The sequence below is a fragment of the Corvus cornix genome, chromosome 1 (genome assembly GCF_000738735.6).
Source record: "Corvus cornix cornix isolate S_Up_H32 chromosome 1, ASM73873v5, whole genome shotgun sequence".
Classification (NCBI taxonomy): domain Eukaryota; kingdom Metazoa; phylum Chordata; class Aves; order Passeriformes; family Corvidae; genus Corvus; species Corvus cornix.
Genome location: NC_046332.1, coordinates 45817357 through 45837719, shown reverse-complemented (window position 1 = coordinate 45837719; position 20363 = coordinate 45817357). Strand labels below are relative to the sequence as shown.

The window sequence follows — 20363 nt, the reverse complement described above, 5'->3', positions numbered from 1 at the left end:
TAAAACCAAAATTACGGTTTTATTATAAAATTAGACAAATAACTGGAGTACCACTTCTCACTAAGACATTACTCTAGTTACATAAAATATGTATTAAATTTGCTATGAGAATGTAAGGCAAATACCCAGAGGCATTCCTAATAGCACAAAATGGCATTGTTACTTCCAGAGACAAAGCTGAGCTATTCAAGAACACAAAGTCACCAGTAGCACAGCTTTAATTATATTGGTTTAATTCTGTGAAGAAGCACAGGTGAGGAAAATGTTCTCTCGTTTGAACAGACACTTCTGTAATGGTAAAAGTCCAAAGATCTTTTAGTGGGAAAGACAGTCATTCAATAATGACAATGGAGAACACTTACAAAAAAATTAGAACTATCAAACTCATTAGAATGAACCTCATGGTTTCTTATGACAAATGTGATGAGAAAGCCTATAGACACTAAAACCACTAAAGACTCATCAGTAAGGTGAAGCTCAAGAAAACTCATATAATAATAACGATGTTTTCCCTGTATTTTACCTAAAACTAACCTGTGATGACCTCCTGGAACTGCCTAATGAGAAATCTTTTGCTAAGTTAATCAAAACTTCCTCTGTGCTTTCTCCTTCCAGTTCCTGGAGCTCACTACGGAATTTTTCTATGAAATGAGGCCAGACAGCTTTTCACCGGACTTTCAAAATTCAGTTGGATTATGCTCAGGAAGAAAGGAAGTGTCATCTATACTAAAGAGAAGTGATAAGATTGCTTTATAGGAGGAAGAGACATGAAGACATAGGAACAACATGCAAAAAAAGAAACCAAGGAAAAAGATGACAGAAGCAAACAAGAAAAAGGGACTGAGAAAGAGTGGAGACAATGAAAACAATCTGCAGGAGTTAAGCACAGAACAGAGAGCAACAGGAGTGTCCCATCAAAATATAGCCTGATGTCCAATATTTCAGAGGATAGATGGAAAGTACTTGCTACTACCAATGGTTGTAAGCTTAGAGAAGTCTCCACTTTCCTTAAGAACTGAAGGGGTTTGGAACAGAAGCTAGCTCATTTACATGATTTTAAGATGAGTAGACACAGCTGCTGAAATTTCAACACTGCTTAGCAAAACTCAATAGTACTACTTAAGACTGGAAAGTAATGAAAATTGTCTTGCTTATAACAAGTCAGACTTAGCACTTAAGTGTTAACCTGCAGTGTCACCAAAATTACTTAATTTTTCAACTGAATAGTGAATATTTTAAGATTCAGCTACTGTGAAAAAAAAGTTATTATTTTGCTGAGTTTGTAGCAGTGAACTCACTTGTGTCTACCTACAGGAAATGGAATCCTGCTATTCCCTGGACACAAAAGCATTTTAACTATGCCTACTTTAATATTGTCGGTTGGATTAGCATCTGAGAGCATTGTAATGTTCATAAGTATCATAAATGTAATTTTCATACAGAATCATAATAATTCAATTAAACATTTGATCCTCATAGATTTTTTTAAAATATTACTTAAAATGAAATACTGAACAATGCAGGAAAAAGAAAATTAAAGTTTTCCATTTTTAGCTGCTCTACTAACAATTCAAAATCTAGTTTCAGTACCTCTTACTAAACTTTCCACAATAAGGCAAGCGTTTCTCAGCCCAAAGGGGTTCTTGAATATAAATTATCAGCATAGAGAACACATCAGATGAAAGTTTAAAGTATATTTCCAAATAAATATGTTCTGAAATAGAGAATTTTGTATCAGTTGTTAGTTCTTGTGATTTCATAAACTCTTTGAAGATTCCTCTTCAAGTAAAGTCATGTGGGTTAAGTGTTCTGGTGTCACTCACTAAAACTATGTTAGTAACAAGTAAAGACAGTGCACACGTCTTCCCACAGCACTGTGCTTGCTGCTTCTAACGATTACATGGGCAGCACAGTCACAGCCATTTCCACATTAGTTACTGAAACTCAGATTACTGCCTATATCTGCACATATCCCTATGCAGATAGCAACCCCTAACTACAGTATGATTACCTGCAATAGACTACTGTATGATCCCTAACTCTTTTGGGATGTACTGGTGTTCAAAGCCAGGCTGGATGGGACTTTGAGCAATGTCATGTAGTGGAATGTGTCCCTGCCTGTGGCAGGGGGTTGGAACTGGATAATCTTTAAGATCCCTTCCAACCCAAACCATTCTGTGATTCTATTCCATGATATAAAGACATTCCTTCCATGTTGCAGGAGACTTACTTCACATACTTTAAGAGTATACCATTTCCCAGAACTGTTATCAGAAAATTATTATGATTTTAATACCCATCATAAGTAGATAAATGAAACTGCTTCGAGTACCTTTCAGACATCTTTACATTTGTTTTCATGCTATTATCGACACATAGTTCCAGTGAAAGATTCTCATTTGTTCCTGTCAACTGATTCTAAAGAATAATGTTCTAGTGTAAGGCTGTTTTACAGGGGGGAAAAAGGAGATAGTATTTGCTTTCCATTCAAATCACCCTGTTTCTGCCATCTGTTGTGACTGTTGAAGATATCACTAGTTGTCCCTGTTCCTCACGCAGTACCAACTGGTTTCTTGTGACAAAGGCCTGGAGCATGTCAATTTTATCTCATGATTTTTTTTTGCCCCATCAAAGACCTAGATTGTGAAAAAGCGTAATTCATGTACTTAATACCAAACGAATTTACATCTAAAACTAACAGGAAGAAAAGACATGCCAGCATCTCCTTTAGAATAAGGTCTGCAATAATAAGCTATTCAAAAGGATGAACAGAAAGAATGAATTCATTTACCAGAGTTACTCAAAGTCAACTATCAGGAGATTTGTACCAGGATTGGGCTACTTCTAGATGATGTCTGTTGCAGCTAATTGCAGAGACAGCTTGTTGACTACAACCAACCTCAGTCAAGCTGCTTATTGTCGGGTATGCATTTTCTTCTTTTTTCACAATTGCCAATAAAGTAGAAAAAATATGATTGCTGATTGTTTTAGTTAACTTACTGCTTTCATGAAGGCATTGTATTTGGAGAATACCGCCACAACTCATTAGTAAGAGATGGAAAAATCACAAGACAAAGACAAATTCAAGTGCCAAGAAGTAATCTTGTGCTAACTAGTAAACCTATATTAACCTATATTAACTTTTTTAGAATATTTTGCCACATGAATTAAAAAAAACTGCCTGCAAAAATAAGTGACTTGCAGACATAGCTGTAAGGTAAGCTTGTAGAGAACTCAACCAAAAAAGTATTCCCATAGCTCAACAAAATTTTCCAAAACCTTATGGAGCTGCAATTAAAACAAAAACAGGATTTTACAGGCAGCCATAAAAATTATTTTCATCTAGTCACTTTTGCTGTTAATTATGACTTTTTGCACACTCTGCAAAAAGCCTTGAGTCCATGCTCATCATTTACACAGTGGGCTGAAAGCTGCAGTACTCATGGGAAAGAGACTGACCCTGATCAGAGATTATACCTGAAAATAACAGTACAATCAATAAACCCTAATGATGGATAGATGAGGAGCAGATTTCACAGATGGCCTCAACTCTTGGATATTTGCATGAGGTGCTGATTTCTTGATAGGCATGGACCTTGAAGTAAGCCTGTCAGCCAAGAGTGGATGCAGTAAATATCTGCTGGAAATGTGGGCTGGGAAAATGGCAAAATTTTCTGCACTTCCTCACCAGCTTAATGATAGGACTAAAGAGAATACATGAATCAGCATGCATGTCCAAAAATTATTATCTGTCAGTGTAATGTCTTCAATCAGTTTTGCATCCATCACAGAGAAAGGTCTGGCATGCTCAAAGACATACATGCAGATATAGGTGCCAACTCTACTGGAAACCTGAGACAAGAATTCACTGGCATGCTTGGGCACGCTTGCATTTTTTGTTGGAACGGAGGACTGAATGGATTTGTTATTAGCATATTTTTGGACTCAGCTGAGCAAACAGTAACAATGGATGCTTAGTTTGGGTTACTGATTCAACTGGCTGCAAGTTAACCTACCCTTTAGACACCAAACAACCAAAAAAACCAACACAAAAATATCTGAATATGGCTCCTGACAAAAACTGCATAATTAACACATAACTTCAAAATATTCCAAAGAATTCAGTATGTGTAGTGTACGAGACGTTGTACGACACTAAAAATCCCAAGAAAAAATATTAAGACGTGTCTTGGAGAGATTACCACAAAATACTCCCAAAACTGAGAACAGTTTGGCAATCATTAGTAGATAAAAGTAGTAGATAAAAGCACCATACTTAAAGAGAGGGAGGGATGCTTCCTTTTAGCACAGATATTTCATTTGTCTAATGAAATGATTAACCTTCACTTATGGGAATAAGAAAGCAATGACAGTGAAAATTTCTTTACAATCTAGGCATACTTCCTTTACTGCTCAAATGCTAGTGTTTAAAAAGATAAAAGCGATCCCTATTCTTGGAAAATCTCTAAATAGGGATTAGGAAGGCAAGATACAAGCTGGACAAAGAGCAGAATCATACATATATCCTATTTATACAGTATTAAGAACCCAATAACCCATGTTGATGGGTTACTGCAGACACTTCAGAAGTACCATAATAACTTCCCCTAAAAAGGCAGGCCTGATGATACTGCTATATTGCTCTCAGCCATCAGTCAAATGTGCTGTTAAGAAGACAGCATATGCTAACAAAAGGATACTATTGAAGAAGACAAAAAAATACCTTTTCCCATAAATGCATATGGTTTTCTTGAAGCCCTGTTAATTTGGTTGGAGGACAGGCACAATTTTCACTGCTGATCTAAGTAAAGTTGACTTCGCTTTTCCTTTGAGAATTTAGAATTCAAGATTTCAGTAGCCTCAAGTCTGGTGCAAATGCAATGCTCAAAAGTAACATGAAACCAACTGTACTCCTTAAAATGCAGTATTATTAGTTGCATTTTCAATTTCTTAATGTATACCCTTGTAAGAGAATGCATAAAGACCTGTGCAACACTGTAATATTGCTGTAGCTTTCAAAGCTACATTCAGTTGCACCAAGAACTGCAGAATGTCTACAATGCTTAACCTGAAAATCTTTTGGAACAGAGAAGTCCTTAGTGATACCTTGGGTAAATTGTTGCAAAACTTGACTGAAATGTCATGGTAATTCCATCCTTAAAAAAGCCATGATGAGTGAGTGTACTTAACCCCCAAAGCACAGCTGCTTTTTTTGCCTTTTTAGGTGGTATTTAAACCAAGCAGTACCACAGCTTAACATGACTATTAAGTTCAAAGGTGTAGTAAGTGATTCAGACCATCAACATTTAATACTGTAGCTTTCTCTACACAGACTGAACAAGAAGAAAGCATTAAATGTTCTTGAATTAAAATGCCATAATTGACAAGATGATTTAATCAGACTACAGTAGAAGGCTCTCTGAAGGCTATCTGTCCTGGTGTCACTCACTAAAACTATTTGTTTACAGTAAGTAAAGACAGCACACACATCTTCCTGCAGCACTGTGCTTGCTGCACCTGACAATTACACTGGCAGCACAGTCACAGCCATTTCCACATTAGGTGCTGAAACTCAGACTCCTGCGTACATTCCTGAGCGTTCCCCCACACAGATCGCAATCCCTAACTACGAGTATGATTTCCTCCAGTAATACAGAGACTACTGTATGATCCTGAACTCTTTTGGGACATTCTGGTGTTTGCTTGGAGGGGGCTTTGTACAACCTGGTGTAGTAAGAGGTGTTCCTCCCCATGGCACGGGGTTTGGAACTGGATGATCTTTAAGATCCCTTTCCACCCAAGCCGTTCTATGATTCTATGACTTCTGGGAGGACCTTGCATTAGCCAGCCAGTGAACTAAGGGAAGAAGATCCCATTGTATAAAGGCTTACTAAGCTCATCACATTCCTTAAAAGATCCTGAGAAGACCTCTTGACTTCCTTCTAGAACCATGAAGAACACAGCTCATCCAACAATGAAATGTCCTGAGAGAAGTAATATGACCTTGCACGTCAGCCAAATAAATAACTCTGACTACTGCCAAGACACAGCAAATGGTATACTAAAAACTGAACCTTCTTTCTAAAGAATAGAAGGTTTCAGAACTCAATGTTGGTTCCAATAATGAGGAGGAGGAGGCAGGATGTCTGTAGACTTCCACAATGGTTGCTATTGCAGTCTCTTTAAGACTGGTTACAAACTTCTTTCTCAAATGATTTGGGGAAGTTTGTTTTTGAGAACGGATTGAGAGATTCCAGTGAAATTTATTTTATCAGCCAGATCTTTCCATTTTGTTTCTCTTTCCTTGGTTGTTTGATTTAAGTACTTCCAAGTTTTGAAATCAGCACCAGGAAAAGTCCTTTTTATTTATGTGCATATGCACCTCTGTATGTAAAAAAATAGGGCTGTCTTCAAAACTCCAAGCAAAAATCTTCACAGCCTGAAGAAGTGCTGCGTCCAAGAAAATCAAGTCAGGGAACTAGTATTATGCTATGATTTTTCACATACAGCATTTTTCTCACATAATGTTGCATATTCGTTTACAATTCCTCATTAGCAAATAAATAATTTGGGAAAACTGACAGTTACAGACAAAAATTCCTTGTTTCTGAAATCAAATAAATTGCTGGTTTAGAATCAACTTCTATACGTTATTTTGTCATTTTTAGATTAATGAATGGAGTTTTCAGTGTACGCTGTACAGTTTCTTGAATCTTGGAACCTTTTTCTCAAAACTTCTAAAAGCTATCTACTTTTCTACAACTTGGAAAACCAATGTTTTTACAATATTTTTGATGATAATAGACAGCAAGGGTGTTCAACATACAAAATCCAAATTCCATAGTGCAATTTTTATAAAACAAATAGAAGCTATCTCTCCAGGTTTACACAGACATGATATTATGAAGTTTTCAGAATTATTTATAATAAATGTATCCTCAGAAGTATTGAATGCTTAATGCACAACCACAAGTAAGGAATTTATTTGGGTACTTTTGTATGACTCACATATGTTGTAGTTTCCAAAAGCAATTCTTCAATTACAGAGGCTGATACATGTAATGTGACTTGACAGCAATATTGACAAATATATTAATTTGGAACATCACAGTGAGTCAATTCAGTGAAGTGGAAAAAAAAATAATTAGATGTTCAGAATCACTCCATTAAATCTAAGAGTCTACATATTAGTAGAAAGCAGGTAAATATAACATCAAATTTAATATAATGGCAATTTCAGAAAAGACCATAGATTGTTAAGGATTTCAATGCCATACACCTCTAACAGAGAATCAGTTTTCTTAACACTATTTGTAGTTTTCCTCTAATGTTTTTGTAAATGCGTACAAATGTGAAACTTGAATGAGCCTTAGAAATTATCTAAAGCATAGCAGTTAACCAAACTGCTCAATAATTTGACATATTATTCCCCATTATTTGGTGACTAAAGTCACTTACTACAAATAATTGTCAGAAACTAAAAAGAAAAACTAGCACTTATATTACCTTGTTAATTTTAATGAGGTTTTGTGTACAGCATTTTAATTACAAATAGTACACATGATATGATTGCAAGGGACACTGCCCAGGAGTATTTTGACCTGAAATTCAGGAAAAGGTATTCGGTTGCTCAGTAAAACTATTGTATTAAAAAGGGTTTCTAAATTAAAAGACACTTTCTTTCCTTTAAAGCTGTGATGTTTTGCAACAAAACATTTCTTAAACAAATACATACTACTCCTGCTTTGGACTTCATAATAGTTTCTAAAAGACAATAATACCCATATTTATACACTCTATGGACTGAAACCCATTAGATCGGTTAATTAAGAAAATAGGTTACATTGCCATATTAAGAGAAGGCTCCCCTAGTCTTTCCTGACAGATATTATTCCTTTATTAATAAGAGAAGTGACAGAGTATGGTTTTTACATCTGAGCATGACATAAGGCCAAGGAGATCTAGAAGCTAGAACTAGGAATCTTGGTATACAGGACTACAACTCAGAATAACGATGTTAAACTGAAAACATGATCTGGGAGAAAATTAAGATGCAATTAAAGAAGGTAAATAGTTTAACTAAGAATAATCATCTGAGAAAATACCAGATGAGGACACATAGCATGTAGCTACACTGGTATTTTGGTGGTTAGAGTTACCATGAGTAAAAGTGATCAGCAATACAATACTCTTGCATAAAAGACAACACACTACCTTGAACTGAAACTAATCTTTACAGTTTACTTGTTGGTAAGGCTACAGCTGTAATTTCCTTATAGAATATTCTCTACCTAAGGAATAAAGGAAGAAATTAAAGGAATTCAGCAGAAAATATTAACTATGAGAGGTCTAAAAAAGGTTACTAAGAAAGCAAAAATTAAATAATGAGGAATCTTTCAGCTGGGAAGAAACAAGTAGAAATGTAACAGATGACAGGGAAAAACACCCAGAATGTGCACGCAAAGTGAAAGCTCATTCTGCAGAAATATTACTTGTTTGTGGTGACCAGAAGGAATCCTTTCCCTAAATCTAGGCTTGTCTTTTCACAGATTTATCATACGTACTTCTCAGTGTCTGGGAACTGAACTTGTAACTGAGATGCAATTTTCTTTAGCCAGTATATTCCACTTTATATCAGTTTCTTGCTTCTGTAAAAACACTACACACAGTTAACTAGTTCCACAATGATTTTATCTACTCCAACCACACCAGATGGGTTTAACAATGAAGTAAAAAGTTTTCTATCATGATTTAAGAGAAGTCTTTAAATATAGCAGTACAAGGTCTGCAAACAGAACTATAAGAAAAAAAGCTGTATAAGCAACCACAGTTTTCAGGTAAAAGCAAATACCTCACCTGTTTCTTCATGTACACCTTTACCCAAAATCCTCAAGGTCTGCATTACCTACAAAAGCAGGCAACTTTGGTTTTAGAACAAATGTTCATGTTCAAAAACCAACCAAACAAGCCCCCCTCAACCAAACAAAAAACCACCACAGCAAATAAAACCCCAAACAAACCACCAAACCCTCCATTCCTAAATTCCTCCTCTTTTCCCCTTTGCCTAACTTCTCACACTTCCATACCTTAATGGCACTTTATATGCCTCACTTGCTTCACCTGGCCATTTTCATTGCCTAAGATTTTGCATGCTGTAAAAGAATATTTGTTGGACACACAGCTACATTTAAGCTTCTCACTTCTAACATGAGCTTCTATCAGCTTTTGATAGCAATCTCTATATACAATTTGGACACATTATCAGAACAGCTACCTTATTAGCAAACAAAGCATTTTGCTTCAGTATATTCTAAATAGGAAAAAAACATATGCCACCTCTGCATAGCTAAAGTACCAGTACTGTGAATTTAACTAAGATGCTGATATGAATAAAATTAACTCAAATATCTGGTTACAGAACTGGGCACTAAATCCATAGGCTTCTAAATATTAAAACTATACAAAAAATCTTAAGTTAAACCCAGCATCACTACATTAATTCATCCTTACCTCTTAGTTACATCCTAGCAGTGCTTTTACAAGCAATATATTCACTTTCACTAAAAAAAAACCACACTGAAAAGTTAGTCAGACAGTTCAGAATGACATCTCCTTTTAACACACTACACATGCTCGCTCCTATGCAATCCAAGTTCTAACTGTCATGCTGTCAAGGAAAATGATAATTCCCTAGTCATATCTTATCTTTTCAAGGAAGTAAGAACTACAGAATATTTTACAATAGAAAATTGTATCATATGTTTAATAAAACCTGCCGCTTGCATGAAAGCCCAGAGAGATGTTGTATTTGAAGCTGACAATGAAAAAGAAAAAAAATAAAAAAACCCAACCAGTGAACAAAACGCACAAAAGTGGGAAGCATTTCAAGTTTTATACATGCCTATCCTTCTATTTCCTCAGCCCTCTCTCAGCTTAATGCAATATAAAAGTCCATTATTAAAAGCCCGAGCATATGTAAAGCAGTCTTAGAGCTGCATTGGGTCATTAACTGTGATAGACCCTCTTAAGGAATATATCCATGTGCTTATTAAGAAAAGTCCCAACCTGAAAATCACTTTAAGTACGGTGCCTTATCAAGGTCTGACAACCAGGTGTTACCTGCAACAACAGATGTACATAGCTAAATGAAGTCTGCTTTTGAATGCTCCCCTAAATTTGGTTCAAATTTGTTCTATTAAAAAACAACCAATCAAAAAACACCCCAACACCAAGACAATAAACCCCCAAACCAAAAACCTACTCATACTTTTTTGATCTATTGAAATTAGGTTCATTGCATTTAAGTTTTTCCTTTGGATTTTTCAACAAATATTGTGAGTTTACCTTGGTATTTGAAAATTTGTAAGTAAAACAGAACTGCAGCTGATAGTTATGGTAGACCATCTCCAGTTAAGCAAGCGAGTTAGTGCAGAACATTCTCTGTAAGGGGAAATTGCCTTATTTGAAATGACCAGAATCTTTCCACCTTCAGTGCAGTTTGCAATGTACATGTCTTTGTTCAGTCTTGGAAAGAAGGAGGTTTCCCAAGGTACAGGTTTTTTGATTAGTTATTTTTTAAAGTGGTTCAATGTTTTTTTGCTTTGTAGAACATCTGTGTGGAGCTCTGTTCACTTTTGATTCCTTAAGTTACTTCAGAAGAACTAAGCAAACTATTTGAGTCTGTCCTTTATATAAATTATGAGCAAAGGGGGAAGAAAATAATTGCAAAACATTTAAACTGGGATTTGATCTTCAGCAGCGTTATAATGATTCACACATTTTATTAAAAGTTTCTGCTTAATCTACAAATGTTCAGTTAAAAAGCCCCAACGAAGTGTGACTCAAAAAGAACAGCAGTTGCATTGACTGTTACGTCATACAACATAACAAACCCACTGAAGTCTCAGGCGTACTGCTGTGCATCTCTTTCTCGTAAGACTGCAGTTTGTTTTTCCTAAACATAACTAAATTGACACAAGGAAACAGGTAAATTTCACAGAAGAGTAAGATGTAGCCATTAAAGATGCCGACCTTACACTTCTAGGGATACTTGATCCTATTCCGCTGCAACAAACCAGAGTGAAAACAACGCCGGAGTGAAACAAGTTGAGCGAACTGCTGGCAGCACCGCTCCCGGCACCCGGGGGGAAGCCGCGGCACCCACTGCCCACGGCAACACAGAAAGGCTGCTTCTCCCTCGCCACGCTCCCGTCCCGCGGTGATCCTCTGCCGCTTCTCTCTGCCCCTCACCCCGCTGGAAACTTTCTGCGGGGCGCGGCACGGCCGCTGGCACCAGTGCCGAGCCGCTGGGGCCGCGGGATGCCGGCACCGCACGCCTCGCCCCGGCGAGGGAGGCACAGCCTCGGGCACCGCACTGAGGCACCGGAGCACCAAGCGGGTCCTGCCGAACACACCGATGTGCCACCCTACACCGCGGGCCGCCTCCCGCCCGCCTCCCCTGCCTTTCGCCCCTCGGCCGGCGGCCGCAGGGTAACTTTCCAGGGGACGCTTGCCCTCTCCCGGCACTGGAGGCGTGTCGGGTCGGGTCGGATCGGGTCGGGCCGGGCCGGGCAGGCGTGTGGGGCGCTTACCTGATGTCCCCGCTCGGCTGCAGGGCAGGGCAGTGTCCCCGCGGTCCCCTTCATGCCCGAGGGGCTGCCTTGCCCGCACACACGTCCTCATCCAGCTTCCTGCCCGCGGGCTGCGCCGCCTTCCCTCGCCCTGGCGGGGCAGGCGCCGCTCTCGCGGTCTCGCCGGCGCGGCAGGGAGGGAAGGAGGAACAGAGGACGGGCGCCAGGAGGAGGAGGAGGAGGCGGAGAAGCCGAGCAGGGGGCGGGAGACGAGCTGCGCCTTCCCTCTCTCCGCCCCAGCCGCCGAGCGGACACAGAGCGGCTGCGGACGGGCTCCGCTCCTCGGCCACGGGGAGCGCAGGGGCTCCCCGGCCGCGGCTGCACCGAGCCTCTCCCGTGTGTTCCCGGCTCTGGCGGGCAGGGCAGAGCAGGGCTCGGCGGCGCCTCTGGAGGGCGCCCCGATCCCAAAGCTCGGCGCTTTGGCGGCGCGCCCCGGCTCCAGCGCCGGCGGCCGGGCCGGGCCGGACCGGGCTGGGCTGGGCTGGGCTGGGCTGGGCTGGCACCGCCGCGCCTCGCCCGCTGCCGGGGATGGAGTTTGTGGCCGGCCTCAGGGTGGGAGGGACGGCCTGTGGAGGCTTCGGGATGTGTGGTAGGAGCCGGGGCAGGACCGATGTGGTAGAGAGCACAAAAGGAGCTAGAGGGCAGATGCCGGAGGAGATTGTGAGAATACGGCTTTGCGCAGTTTAGAAGAAGAAAAAGGGATCGGGGAGGGAAAGAGGGAAATTGACCGAGACAGAGAAGAAGGGTGACGTGCAGATGAATGATAAATGCATTTTTTTCCTGATAAGTTTTGCGGGAAGGGTGGTCAGAAAGGCAGGCAAGAGTGAATACCAATGGGATAACTGAAGAGGAGAAAGGAGTAGGAAAGGATTGTCGGGCAGCAAAGGGGGAAATGTATCCTGTAAAAGTCGGCAAAGGGAAGGGGAAGAGACTAAGGAGATAAGGGTTCGGAGGAAGCCAAAATTTTACTGGGCTTGTCAGGAAATACATGTGAAACTTAGGTGATGGCTGTGGAGAAGAAGTTTAGCTACCCAGAGGTTAGAAAAATGAGTCACTGAGAAAGTGATTTTAACTTAGAGGGGATTTTAATTAGGGGAAATATGCACAAGTGGAAGCATTGGAAAAGTAGGAAATAAGCACTGCAGGAATTGCTGGACAAGAAGGAGCTCTGAGATCAAAAGAACAATTCCCAGCTTGAAAGAGCTAGCGCGTCTGAGCAGAACACACTAAGTTCTTGGTTGAAAGGAGCGGAAGTGTTGCTTCTATATGGAATAGAAATCACCCTATCCAGAAACTTCTTCTGTAAGAATTGTGCAGTATATCTTACCATCTTCTGGCAAATTGTGCCTTCCCATGTGGGTAGTGGAGAGTTGGATTCAACCTCTCCAAACTAAACTCACGTTTACAACCAGTGTAGCAAAGTGGACCCTGACCATCCAGGACTAGCAGTAAAAGCAGTATTTACTACAGACTTGATATCATCCTAGTCCCTGGAGAACTGAATTGAGCTTTAGCTTTTAGCCAACCCGGTTTGAAGAATGTATGGGCATGTAGATTGATTGCTTTTAGCGTTAACTGATTCGAAGTTCATGCTGCTGAATTGAACTACGCAGGAATGTCTACCATCCCTCATGTGGAAAATGACTTGAGATACGATGGCATAAAAACTGGGATACATGGAACTGGAGTGGAAATTTCTGTGTTTACACTGAAGTGTGTAATTGAAGTATTTACTGCAGAAGTGAGAGGGAAAAATGCTGAACATCAAATTAATCTCTTCATCCAGATGATAATTTATTGTTGGAATAACCCCTTCTTCCATTGACCTCCTGCAACTTTTTGACCTACAACACTCTGAAGTGTTTTTTTTTTTTTTTTTTTTTTTTTAAAGTCAGAGTTTTATTCTGGTCTATTCTAACCTCTTGCATCTCAGCTATTGTGAGACAGGTGTAATGAACTGTAGTAAATTTGTGTCTGGCACAAGGCTTGTGCTGTATGAGTGATGCACAATAAATGGAGTATTGTAGGCACAGGCTAGCCAGGGTATAGATTGGATTGGGGAAAAAAAAAAAAAAAAAAGGAAAAAGGAAACAAAAGGTATCCTAGCCTGCTTTGGGGTAGAACTATGTAATCTGTATCTTTCCCTTTGGTTTTCTCTCTGTGTTTTCCTTCCTGCCCTTTATTGTGCAGAATCTTCCTTCTTCTTGTGGCTCATCAATCCACCACTGTTCTAATGTCTAAAACTAATTTTACATATTTTGTATGTATATAGAAATTTGTATAGGAGTTGTTAACAGAGATATAGAGGATGACACTTGCATAAAAATCTCTTGCATAAAAATGATGTGCCAGCCTGGACTTCCAGTTGCTGTTGTAGTATTGGGGAAAATAATGATGGTTAAAAATAAATGTTTAGCTGGTTGTTCATAGGAGTTGGAAGTTCTCTGGCAGTTACCTGTGGAGCTGCTGCTCAGGACTGGTGAAAATCTTGTATATATGAAGCAAGGTGAGATCAGCATTTTCAAGTAATTTCTGAGCTTTGTCATCCCTGATTTTTTTGGTGATCATTATGAAGATCTGTAGCTCACCAGGAAATCTATTGTGAAAGGCCACTCTCTGAGGTGCTGTTTGCTACCAGTTTGTATTGTGTGTAACAAACCTCTTTTGGTTCCTTGTCTGAATTTGAGATAATGAACTGCAAATTATTGTCCTGGATGCACTAGCAGGTTTAATCAAAATCAGTGAAAAATTCAATCATTTTCTTAAAAATATGTACTTGTTAACATGATCTATACTTGTTAACATAATCCATAATGTACATGGATTTGTAAATCCAAAATATATTTTAAAAATTCTTGGTATGGGTAAAATGCTCACAGCATGCTTTAGTCACTGGGACAGCATTAGAATTTGATATGTTGATCACCTAGATTCAATGGTATTAATAACTTGTGCATAAGAATCTGTTCCATATAAAATGAAATATTGTATTATGGATACCAACTATAAACTCCCTGAAGAAAACACATTTATTCTGAGTCACTCTGTATTTTCTTTTTGAAGACAGATTGCATATACAGTGGAATAAACAGGGAGTGAGAGATAAATGTAAAAATATTTGGATTTGTAATGAACTGTCTAACATGTTGATCAGGTTGGGTTTTTGGCATCTATACCATCATGTAAACAGTTGTGTTCACCTTCTCCTCCCTCACCTGTCCCCACCACCCATCCACCCCTCGTTGGCCATGTTGCTTATGTCTTTTTCTGGATTCCTACTCAGCTGTGACAGAAGCTGAATAGCTTTCCTGATAAAGAAACTCAAGGTCAGAGTTGGGAATAGCTCATACTGACAGCATAGATCCACCTGTACTCAGCTGGATCATAGCAGCTTGCTCATCATTCTCCAAAGTTGTAGCCTTTGGGTTGTGCTATGACTTCGCACTGTGCTGTCGTGTGCCATGTAACTGTTAATCTGCCAGCATGGGCCAACCCTTCAAAATTTGTATACTGGACTGTGAAACAGCCAGGTTGTCTCTGGGAAATCTGTGGTTCATGCTACAAATCCAATACTGTTCCTTGAGCACTTAAAAAATAGCAATGACCCCCCCCCAAAAAAAAAAAAAACCCCAACCAAACAAAAAACCTCCTAACAACAAAACCAAAATAATGCTCTAGAATTCTTAATGTTTTCAAGGATTACAAGGATTATGCCCCAGTGATCAGCTTCCTTCTGAGAAAAAAAGTCTTAGGTGGTTCTATAAGGCCATCTCCTTGGACACTGTGTAAGTTCAAGTCTGAAAAATGCAAGGTGATCTGTCTCAGGGCTAAAGGATGCAACAACTGTTCTGTGGCTATGTGCCATATGACCTGCTTTTTCTGTCAGGACCTATACAAAACATAAAGCAAGCTTTTGACAGCATATTATCCCCTTCAAGAAAGACAGGGCTTTATCTGAGCTCCAAGGTCAGGTATCAGTAATAGCTCCCCTCTTGAAATCTAAGGATAGAGTGCCAAGGTGTTTCTTCACATTCAGACCTAGAGCCCATGAAAAGAGCCCAGGCTAGGTATAAGCTCCAGAGGACTGGAGCCCATGGGCAACCTTTAGTTGGGAATTACACTGTGCTTCTTATAACCCCAAGCTCCTGAGAAATTCATACATTCTCCTCTTCAGTTTTTCTGTTGCCCATTTTATTTCTCACACTGCATCTGGAATCCATGATTATCTCTCCAAGTTGTTTACGCTCTTTATACAGGCAACAAAAAGTTAAGTGCATCCTGAGCATTCTGAAGACTGCTTTTGAAGATTTCTGGCTACTCCTGTTGACTCTATAGGCACTCGGGCAATGATTTCAGGATTCATTTGTAAACTGAGGTCTGCAGCCTTTTCTGGCACCTTCTCCATTGAGGGGCCCCAGAGTGTAGGTATTGGTTCAGTCCAAGGCTCCTTTTGATGCAAACCTGCTAGATCCAACCAAGAGGAAACCCAGACAGGATAGTTTCCTAGGTCATTCCTGGCAGGCAGTTTTTTGCATGCCTTCCCTGTCTCCTTTTTTCCCTTCAAACCTCTTAAGATTTTTTCCTCTTATATTTGAATGTACACTTTCAAAGATTTCTTGCTTCAATGCAATTTTACTGTAATTAATTCAGACAACACATTTTGCTTGTCTTTTTGTACCCTTTAGGCCTGACCAATATGAATGCACTGTTAGCAGAATGAACACAGTTCTCATTCCAGCAGTTCTGTACCAATTTATATTTAATTATTTTCTTCTCAGTTGCTATTTTATCTTTTTTCCCCCCTCTATCTGTGGAGAAAGGGATAAACTAATTAGATTTTAAATGCCATATTGCAGTTCTGAGTAAGGTATTACTCATTAAAAATAACCTTTTATTATGACCCATTTTGTGACAAAATGTGTCTTGTTGGTCATGCATTGTCCTTAAGTTAAATTTTTAACAATTAAAAAAATTAATTCTACCTACTTAAACCAAATCAGTCAGTGATACAATGTAGCTGGATAGGTTTTTTGGTAGTGTCGTGGTAAAGGTGGTTCATAAGCATGAAACTGTTGTTGTAAAGCAATTGTAGTAGGGTGGCAATTGCTTGAAAAAATAATTGTCTCACAATGATGTATGGTAAAATAGTGTAATATATTTAAACTGGTCAAATATGAACACTAATACTTGTCTTTTTCTTTTTTTGAAAAAAATGGGATTATTTCCTGAAATTATTAGAATCTTTTTCTGTAGTTATACAAAGAAGATGGATCTCTGTTGTAGGTATTCTAGCAGTGGTTATAAACAAGCCCTTTAATATCCTTCTGACAAAAGGGTTTAGAACATTGTTAACAAGGGTTTTCTGCTTTGCTTTGGTTCTGGTTTTACTTCTTCTATCTAAATTATGCTATATCTCTTGCCAAATTGCTATCAACATGCATGTGGCGTAACAATGTTATTTTCAAATCTTTACTGTCAGCCGAATAATGTCCTTTCATGACAATATCTATGGAAGTGTGAATTCCTTGGAGGCTTTATAATAGTAATCAGTACTTTTGAAATTTCTTTTGTGCTGTTATTCAGACTTTAGCAACTGAAGAATTTGTTGACTCACTAGTTCTTGTGTCATCTAGATGAATTCATGCTTGCTCTATGTCTTTTAGATGTACCGAGTAATGGTAATAATAAATCTGGTGCTTCAGTTATGTTACTACATTGAAACGTTATTTTACATCATTCTTTTACTGTGCAGTAGTTGTGCTGGAATCACCTCAGCTATCATGTCTTATATCTGTCATAAAATTTTAAGTTTAGTTTATATTATTATGTGCATCTCTGTTTCACTTTTAAGAGTATGGATAACACGTGTCCGAAGAAGGAGCACAAGGAAAGCAAATAACAATAAAGAAACAAAATCTCGCTCATTACAACCATCAGTATAGAGACAAATTAATACATAGTAGTACTGTCATGAACAGGTCATGAATTCTATCCTGTTTGTAGGCTGTTAGGAATATATACAACTCACTTCAGCTGTTGTACTGAGTATGTTCAGTTGTATACGTGGCTAGATATTTACAGCATGAACCATTACTTCATGTACAATAATGAATAGAGAAGTCCCTTAATAGTACCTAAAGATAAAACCATTTAGAATAGTCCATGAGAATCAGTGCTCAGGTCTTATCCCACAGTCTCACAGGTGGAACAGAGATGTGCCCTCTGCTGTGCCATTGCTTCTGTCCTGACTCAAAAAAGAAAAATTTGGACTGTTATGAAATCCCCAGACAATTTGGAGTCTTTCAGAATTGCTTGTTCCCAATTAAATTTCACCCTTCAGTCTCGAGGCTACAATGGTATTTGAAGCTACATTCTTCTATGAGAGGTCAGTGGCAGAGTACACCTCAAATTGTCCCTTATCTGCTTGTAGTAGAATTTCTAGTGTATATTCTTACAGAAGTTCAGAAAGATTCTGAAGTTAGATTCAAGTGTGGCAGATCGCTTATGACTTCTAAAGGAATACAGGAGCTTTTGAGATCCCTCAGTCCTGTGTTTCTGCTGTTTCAAAACACAGTGAAGAAACACAGATAATTTCCCAATGAAAAGGAGGGAATTATAGCAAATGGCAGCCAGAATAAAATAGCTACTTTAGAGTTGTGGCTACCTTTGCAAAATTGAAGTCCAGTTCCATGAAAATACAAGAAATTTCAGGAACAGTAGCTGAGATGAAATAGCCATGAGGAAAGCCACTATTAAATTGTAGAATCCTTTAGCATATTTTTCTCAGTTAGAAAAAAGTATCTCAGACTTTATTTTAGTATTAAACATATATTTTTTTCTCAAACAAAATACAATTATGTCATTGAAAAGGATGACCAAATAGATCCTGCTTCTGTGTAACTAGTGCAGGATATAAATTTTCTTTACAAAATACAAGTTAATTTAGGATAAATGTAATAAAGGTGAGAGTTGCTTATATAGAAATAATGTAGGAAAAATGTTTTGAAATCTCCTATAAACTCCCACTACTCCTATTCTACTTCAACTTTTTAACCCTTGGTGTTATTATAGGCATAAATGTAGTTTCTGAGCAACTTGTTATTTCTAGGATCTTTATTTCCACTGCTGATTTTGTGAGCATGTTGGTCTAATTCTTTAGAAGTGCTGAAGAGTGAAGGAACAAAAGGTTAGATATCCTTCCGTGGGCAGTGTTTCTTAGCTCTGTGCTTAACCTCTGTGTTATTTTGGATTTCATTATGAGAATCATATCTTTGATTGCACATTGTGTGTGCCTTATGGAACCTGAAGTAAGTTCCTCTATTTCAGACTGAGAAGCAGAGTCTCCATTAGCTATGAAGATTAACTGAAATCTGATGCATTCTAGTGTGAATGAAGTATGTGTATATCTGAAGCCATATGCTTAAAATTACCATCACAGAGTAATTACTTCATTCATTATTTTTTAATGAAGTAATTGAATTAATTACTTACTACTTCATAGAGTAGTTCTGTTCTAAAAGGAGCTCTGGAGGTCATCTTCGTTCATTCCCTGCTCAAAGCAGGTCTAATTAGGTCAGGTTGCTGTGGGCCATGTGAAGCTGAGCCTTGAACATCTCAGAGTCTGTAGACAACCTCTCTGGGTAACCTGTTCAAAAATTGGATAACCCTCAAGATAATTTCTTCCCCATAATATCTGCTCAGAATTTTCTGTGTTTCAATCAGTCTGTTTCCTCTCCTCCCACCCCAGTTCACCTCCAAGAAGAGTCTGTCTCCCTCTTTACAGTATCTGTAAATGCAGGTGAATGCAACTTGATTTGCATAAACACATTAGTGGATATATTCCTAGGAGATGAGGGAGACGTAAGTCCACTTATTTCTGTTTCTCTGAGAGAAACAGAGCCACCACTTTTGCTGTGTCTCTTTAATAGAAGCACTTGTAGTTCTCTGTGCAGGGCTTGCATGTTGGGTCCTTTGGGCTGTCTGTTGTGTCTCACTTCAGGTCAGGTGGGATCCTGGCACTGAGCTGTGGAAGCCGGGTTGTTCTGAGTATGTGTAGGTTCAGAACTGCTGGTGACTAGAGGGTTTTACATCAAATCAGGAACCCTGTAAGATTAGGTGCACCACTGAGCCACAGTTTTGTCTTACAGCCATGTAAATATTATAAGACTCATGTCAGTTGGCCATCTATAGGGTCCAGTGTTCTTTGATATGCCCTAGGGGTGTCTTACCTGGCACCCAGCAGTCTGCACCTTCCCTTCTTGTCCTTTGTCCCATAAGGGTTTCTTGGACAACACAGGACAACTCAAATGACATTAGACACTTTGATGTGGATGTATGCTCATCCCCATTGTGTGTTTTTTTGCTCCTGCTCTAAGGATAGGATTCGGTTTGAGATTTAGAGACCGTCACGCAACTGCCCATCTCTATCTAACTGTAAACTAAAGATTTACACTTCCATTATTGTCAGCAGGATCTGGGCCTTGATTCACCTTCTTACACAACCAAGCAGGCATGGTGTGCTCTAGCACATCCAAGGCAGCCATGGGATCAGAACGGTGTGAGATGGGATTTGTAGGAGACCACTGGCCTTGTGGGGCAGCAGCTGGAAGCCTGTTAAAACAGAGTACAGAATCTGAAATCGCAGTAAACCTTTCCTGGCTAGCTGAGAACTTGTTACATGCTTATTTCTTTCTTCCCTTCAGGATATATGTGGAAACTTCTTACCCCTTCTGC

At 39.1% G+C, this 20363-nt stretch overlaps 1 protein-coding gene across 6 annotated transcripts in view; it reads right to left on the bottom strand.

Moving 5' to 3' along the window:
• Positions 1 to 11788, bottom strand: part of SGCG (sarcoglycan gamma) — a 110239-nt gene extending 98451 nt beyond the window's left edge. For all 6 annotated transcript variants that reach the window (XM_039565319.1, XM_039565297.1, XM_039565312.1 and 3 more), the window contains exon 1: positions 11592 to 11788. The gene's annotated coding sequence lies outside the window, so the exon portion shown is untranslated. The remainder of the gene's footprint in view (positions 1 to 11591) is intronic.
• Between the last annotated feature and the right edge of the window lie 8575 nt (positions 11789 to 20363).